This window comes from Phalaenopsis equestris, unplaced genomic scaffold (assembly GCF_001263595.1).
Source record: "Phalaenopsis equestris unplaced genomic scaffold, ASM126359v1 Scaffold000224, whole genome shotgun sequence".
Taxonomy (NCBI): domain Eukaryota; kingdom Viridiplantae; phylum Streptophyta; class Magnoliopsida; order Asparagales; family Orchidaceae; genus Phalaenopsis; species Phalaenopsis equestris.
Genome location: NW_018164666.1, coordinates 1,280,937 through 1,288,712, shown reverse-complemented (window position 1 = coordinate 1,288,712; position 7,776 = coordinate 1,280,937).

Below are 7,776 nucleotides of genomic sequence, written 5' to 3'. Positions count from 1 at the left end.
TCTGGAGTTTTAAATATCGTCTTGTAAATAATAAAAATTAGGCATAATTACATACAGTTTATCCGAAAACACCGATGTATTGGCACGTGTCATTGGGATTATTTATACATTTAAGTTACGTCGATGTTGGATGACCGGCTCATGGTGAGCAGCTGGCTGAAGTTGGGTGTCTGACACGAGGGGCCACTGATCAGGAGCTGAGTGGCAGGCCAAAAGGGGGAATCCCTCCTTGAGCGACTCTGGCGACGGCTAATCTTGGCTCGACAAGGTAATATTTTTCAGTTATACATAAAGCATCCGAGCTATTTAATTATTAGAGAAGAAAATGAGATTAAAATGAAAAATTTATAAGTACAAAAAATACTCTTTCATAAGCCTCTAGCTAGATTGAGTTTTATAATAGTCATTTCATTAGACTTTGATGGGTATATTTTTGAGAAGTTTATTGGTTAAGTTTTAGATTTTTAGATATCATATTCCGTGGATCAATTTTTGAGAAATTTATTTGTTTGTGAATCAATTTTTGAGAAATTTATTTGTTTGTTCGTTCTGAAGAAGTTTTGTTTGTTCATCCTAAAAGAGAGGTTTTGTTTGTTTTTTCTGGAAGAGAAACTTTGTTCGGGGGTTCCGGATGAGAGGCTTTGTTCGCTCGTTCCGGGGGAGAGACTTGGGATACTCATCTCGAAGGAGAGGCTTAGATAGAAATAGAGAGTGATTTTATTATTCTTTTGGAATGTTTTCCCGAATAAAGGTTTGAGTGAGAAGCAAGAGTTGTTCTCCTTTTCTGTACTTTTTATTTGCCTTTACTTTATTTTTATTTTTCTTTTCTTTTATTTATTTTTCTCTTTCTTCTTTAATGAACAATAAATAAAAAAAAAGCGGAGGTGCTTATATTCCTTTTTCCTTCTTCTACGTAGATATTTTCCTCTTGGAATGAGAGTTCTTATTCTTTTCAAAACCCACATCTTTTCTCCTACTTTTTCTTGTTTCTTAAATCTTCTTCTCGTGTTTTCTCTTCTTTTTTCTTCTTTTTTTTTTTGTTTTGTTTTGATTTTTATTTCTACATCGTTTGACTTTCCTCAACGCGGAAAACCTTTCTTTTTTTTGTTGGCAGCATGTTGCACGCTCACCGCACTTTTAGGGTGTTGAACCCAAATATATTCTTTGGACCGTGCCCAAAGAATAAAGCCGGATTCCGAGAGAATGAAAAAGAGAGAGAGTGTGTGTTCCCTAACTCTTTGACCCCATTTTATTCCACATAAGTTGAATGTTACACGTGGGAAGAGAAGGGGATGGATGTCCCTATATTATAGGAGAGCTTTATGGACCCATTTTACATGCCAATGGGTTCTCTATTTCTAGAGAAATAAAGAGGATAGTGAGGGATTACATGTTAATCTCTTGTTTAAATGGGAGCATTGAAGGATATATTGGTTCTTCTATCATTCTAAAGCATTAGAGTACGTCGATGTTGGGTGGCTGGCTACTAGGTGTTGCCGGTTGGAGCTAGGTGGCCGACCCGAGGGGCAGGTGGACGACCCAAGGGGTTGGTGGCCGACTTGGTTGGAACAAGGTGGCCAATCAAAAGGGGGAAGCCCTGCTTGCGAGACTCCAATGACGACTTATCCTGGCTCAGTGAGGTGGCATTTTCCCGATATAAGAAATAAGGGAACTTTACATACAAACCACATAATTCTTATGTATTTTTACATCAACGCTTAAAGTGTTTTATATTTATACTCATAATATATTTGTTCCATAAATTTATGCAAGAAAATGGGCATTTAACTTAAAGAAATATAATGATGGTGAGATGTTCTATGTAGTGTTAAATATTTGAGTGGTATCATGGTATGCATGTAAATATGAATTTTTAAGTATTAGACATGTAAATAATTGTCTTGTATGTATGCAAATTGAATTTTTCTGGTGTGGATCAACCAAAGGTCTATTAGACATTATTGTCTTATCTTGTTAGGACTAAGAATACTATTTTTATTAGTTTTAAATTTTATTATGATAAAGTAGCTTACTTTTTGTACTCTAATATGTTAATTTCATGTGGTTCTTAATAATTCAATTTCAATTCATAAAACACAAAATATTAGTATTTAAAAAATTTACATACATAGCACACAATTTATATGTATTTACATGTCACACACCTAAACTTTCATATATCACTTTGATTTTTTAAAAATATGCATGAAAAAGTTATATTTTATTTTTAAAAATTCATAATAATTATTAGATATAGCACAACTAGTGGTCCCCAACATCAATAATATCATTCTATAACTGAATGGCAACGGGTGTGCCCATAATAGCTTAGGAAAAGTTATTGTTCCCCGTTCTCATGGTATCAGAGCCAACATAGGAGAAGAGAAACTCTCTTCTTTGCCTGGTAAGCTCTCGGATCATTCCTTTCACAACTCCTCTAGCATTTTCTTTGTGAATGGAAGAATAGGCAATGTCTGAATCCCAAACCCCTCTCATAAATACACAATCCATCAACATACCTTCTTCACTTAAATTTCTCACCTCACTCCTAAAATAGTTCTCCCAAAACCTTCTTACCTTTACAATCTATCATGTCTGACGTGCACACATCCTAAAGATATTTACAACAAATAGATTTTTCGACTTCCTAGACAACAATAATAGCTGTCCCCCACAGTTCAACGCAAAAGGATATGAAAACCCCCAATTCCAAGAGTTGAATCTTATCAATCAAAACCTAGTGGCATCACTATACTCCACAATCTCATCCATTATTCTTCCTCATGTCATTAATCTTCATTCCACCACGGAGATTTAGGATACCCTGGAGCGTCGATTACAATCTATAAACCCGTTGAGGGTTATTCAACTGAAAAATGAATTGAACCATATATCTATGAGGGATCAAATGATGGAGCAAATATGATGGGAATTCAGCCACTTGTGGATAAATTACCATTGTTGGATCCAATTTGAACCAAGAAGATGTCATCTTGTATTTACTCAATGGATTACCTTTAACCTGCAATGCATTCAAGACAGCTATTCAATTATCACTTCATCCCATTTCTATGAATGACCTCTACTCCATGCTCTGCAACGAGGAAATCAATATCAATAATGAGAATGTAAAATCTCTTGCTACCACCAAAACCCCCCATGGCATTGAATACATATAGAGGTTGCAACACAACCACCGCTAAAGGAAGGGGTCGAAATCAGTCAACAAATCCAAAAGGAAGTTACTCCAATGTTTCATGAGGAGGAAGAACATAAACCGCATCCAATATAAAATGCTAAATATGTCATAAAACTGGTCAGCCTACATCTGTTTGTTGGCAACAGGTGATTCTCAAATATGCACCATTAATTCCAACTCAAGCTCTCAAAGCTATCTCCAAGGAATGGATTCTAGACTCTGGCACAACTACACATTTCACATTCGACCTAGGCCAACTCCAACCAGCTATAACTTATATGGGAATGAACAAGTTATGGTAGGCAACAGACAAACAATTCCAATTTGGCACAAAGGCGAGGATCTTCTTCCCACTCCAAATCGTAAGCTCAAAATCTCTCAAATTCATCATGCGCCTCTTCTTTCTCATAACCTCTTATCTATAAACAAACTAACTAAAGACAACAATGTCATAGTGTCATTTGATCTTCATGACTTTGTCATTTCTGATCATTAGATTCAACAAATACTTCTCAAGAGTCCCAGTCCTAGATGGCTCTACTGCACTTCAATAACTACTTATCTACCACATGCATTTACTACATCTCTTTCCAAAATATAGCAAGCTGAATTGTGGCTTCGATGCTTGGGACATCCACACTCTGCCATTATGGTCGCCATATCTAAACGCCAATCTCTACTCATAACATCCAACTCAACTTCATGTACCAACCTTACTAAGAGCCAGAAGCATCCGTTTGTATCTAGCATAGAACAACAATACAAACTCCTAAAAATTATTCATAGCAATATATGTGGTCCCTCCCCAATTACCTCTTATAAAGGCTAAAGGTATTATATTGTGTTTATTTATGATTTCTCTAAATTATGTTGGGTGTTTCCTATGTGTGCAAAATCTGAGACCACAAATATCACTACAATTATTATATCCCTCCAACATCAATTCAACACAAAAATCAAAATTCTTATGTCTAACTGTGGAAAAGAATACAATAACAACACCTTAAATATCTTCCTCAATTATTGGCATTCTACACCAATCCTCTTGCCCCTACACCCCTGAGCAAAAATGGAGTTGTCGAACAGAAGCATCGACACCTCATTGAAACCACTCGAGTCTTACTACACCAAGCACACCTCCTTACAAGTTTTGGATTGACAACCTTCAAACTGTCATAAACCTTATTAACTAAATGCCCACAAGAAACACTTCTCACATATCACCATATGACCACCGTCACTAATCTTCCCTATCCTACACTCATCTTCGGTTTTTTGGTTGTGCATGTTATCCTTGGCAAAAATCTCAAACTTCCCACAAATCTGAACTGCGATCTGTTCAATGCATATTCCTTGTTTATTTTTCTCATCATAAGATTTATAAATGTTTAAATCCTTCCACCAACAAAATTATAGTGTACCTCCATGTCATCTTTGATGAACATCTTTTTTCCACTTCAATCCACATCTACTACAATGCTAATTAGCCATCAGCTTCCCACTTCTCAAATTCCACCATTCATATTAGCACCCAATACCTATCTATCTCCTATAGTTTCACCTCCTCCTAATCCACCTATGATATCCTATACATCTCCACTTCCCACCACATCTCCTACAACAGTTGCATCCACCACCCAACTGAAAATACCCAGGGTCCAACCCCCTTCACATCACATGACAACCTGCTTAAAAATGTGCAATCTTAAGCAAATCCAGAAACTTATCTCTTACACCACACACAACCCCTTCCTTGATCCTACCTCCTACACTCGGGTATCCAAACACTCCTATTGGCAAAAGACCATGCAAGAGGAATTTAATACTCTTTAGTGACAAGGAACATGGATGTTGGTTCCCCGCCTAATCAGACAATTATGAGTTCATGATGGACATACACTACCAAAGTTACCTCCCAAGGGATGGCTACATGATACAAGGCAATACTTGTTGCCCAAGGTCACCAGAAAGATTTTGGCATAAACTATCATGAAACTTTTAGCCCCATGGTTAAACTTACTACAATCCCCATAATTCTCACATTTGCTATCCACCATAATTGGAATATAATTTGATTAAACATTTTCAATGTGTTCCTCTATGATAATCTCAATGAAACAGTGTATATGGAACAACCATCGAGTTTTCACAATCCACAATTTCCAAACCATGTATGCCTATTAAAGAAATTCTTATAATATGTGCTAAAATAAGCCCCTCGCCAACGGTTCCTAAACTTCTCTGAATTCTTTATTACATCGGGTTTTCAAATCAGTAAAGCTGACCCATCGTTGTTTCTATACAATCAAAATAATGTTTGCATCTTCGTACGCCAATATGTGGACGACATTCTTATCATAGGCAATAATTCCAAACTTATCTCCCAACTTGCCTAAAAATATGGTTGTTCGATTCCAACTAAAGCATCTCACACCAGTTGGCTGCTTTTTGGGAATTTATGTCCACAAATCTAATAATCACTACTTCCTCAGCCAACAAAGATAAGCACTCCAACTCCTTGAGTCTGCAGGATTACAGGATTGCCCACCCATCAGCACGCCTATGCAAGCAAAGCAACCTGCTGTTACAGTCCCAAGTCCTCTTTTTCATAACTCGACCATGTATCTCCAGCTAACAGAGGCACTTCAATATCTCATAGTGTCACGTCCGGACATTGCTTATGTTGTTAATCAACTCTGTCGGAAGATGCACTTGCCTACGACATTCGATCACAAGCAGCTTACTCATATGTTTCATTACATATAAGGTACGAGTCACTTCGGTATTATCATCGCACTAGGGAACCTCCAACTCACATCTTATGTTGATGTCGACTGGGCGGAGGACTGCTCAGATAGCAAATCCAAAATTGGGATGTGCTCATTTTTCGGCGACACTCCAATTTCCTAGCAAGTGAAGAAACATTCTACGGTGTCTCTATCCTTAATCAAAGCAGAATATCGTTCATTAGCCACGACTACGACCAACATTCCATGGCTCAGGCGTCCTATGGAGCCATATCCGATAACTTAGCCTACACGCCTCTATTGCGATAACACTTCAGCAATCTCTCTGGCCAAGAACCCTATAATCTATGCGAGGACCAATCATATAGAGATCGATCATAACCTTCTTCATGATCAAATCTATCTTAAAAATATTCAACTCTAACACATTCAATCTCGATAGCAACTGACCGACATTCTAAGCAAAGCCCTTCCCAAAAATCAATTTCATGATCTTTGCACCAAGCTTATAATTCTCCCGAGAACCATCAGCTTGTAGAAGGGTATCAAAAATAACACAATTAGTGGTCCCCAAATTCAATAATATCATTCTACAACTGAATGAGAGCGAGTGTGCCCATAACAGCTCGTAGCAACAACTCTTACGTGTTTGCATATCTAACATTGAAAATTTCATATATACATGCACAACACTCAAATCTATAATATCAAATAAAAAATAAAAAAAAAACTCTTAATAATTTTTTAAAAATCAAAAACAATTTTCGACATCAAAGGGTTAAAAGTGTAAATATTAAACTTTATGAGTTAGATTTGTAAATACATGTATGCAAATGATGGTATGCATGTAATTTTTTTCTTCTTTTTCAATCTAAGTATGCATATCTTCCACGCATTCTTAAATGCTACCCATCAACACTATTCAAAGAATCTACAGCTAGCAATTTTGGACGTATTTTCAATTTTATATATGGAGTCCGCATAACCGAATATTCTCTCGGAAACTACAGTATTTGGTCATAACACATTAAACAAGTAATTAACTAATTTATAAGTTAAAATATTAATTGCATGCATGATATTTGTATGAAAAAAGAAAGGAACGTTTACCTACATACGACACAATTTTTTAAGTATTTACATATTTAACTATTGGATATTAATTTATACGTGAAACACGCCCAAGAAATATAGCATAAGTTATGAGAGGAGAGAGAGATAAAGCAGTGTGAACAGTGATGAATAGTAATTGTCTTATTCATGAAATGATCTTCCTATTTATAAAGGAGAGAGAATAATATGATGTACAAGATATATTTGATATTTTACATGTATGAGTCTATTGTTCTGCTGCTTTCTGGCTCGGCCAACTAAGTTTAATTGGCTTTAGGCCTGTATGATCGGTTTAAACGGCTAGGCTTGATCGACATTGTCAGTCGGCTGATCTAGTCCGACTATTAACCCTTGATATATTATATGGCGGAGACTTCCAGATGAAAATGTCGAAGAACTAGGTATTCCCTTGGGTTGGCGTATTTATGATGGTTGGCTCAGATGTTTCTTTATCTCGTTCCTGACCGAAAGATTTAAATTCAGATCTTTCAATAGTTTTTTATGGCTTTCAGTCAACTCATCATTGTTGGCTTTAGCTTAGACGGCTGCATTTGATCATATAAATGGATCTCACGCTCCTCTATTGGTGGACTCTCCCCCGTCATATTCTTGTCTTTTGGACTGTCAGATCTCCTACGAATCAGCGCTGAAACATTTTTGATATAACCTAAACATCTAAACTTTAATTTTTATATTTATGCACTTATATCTCTTATA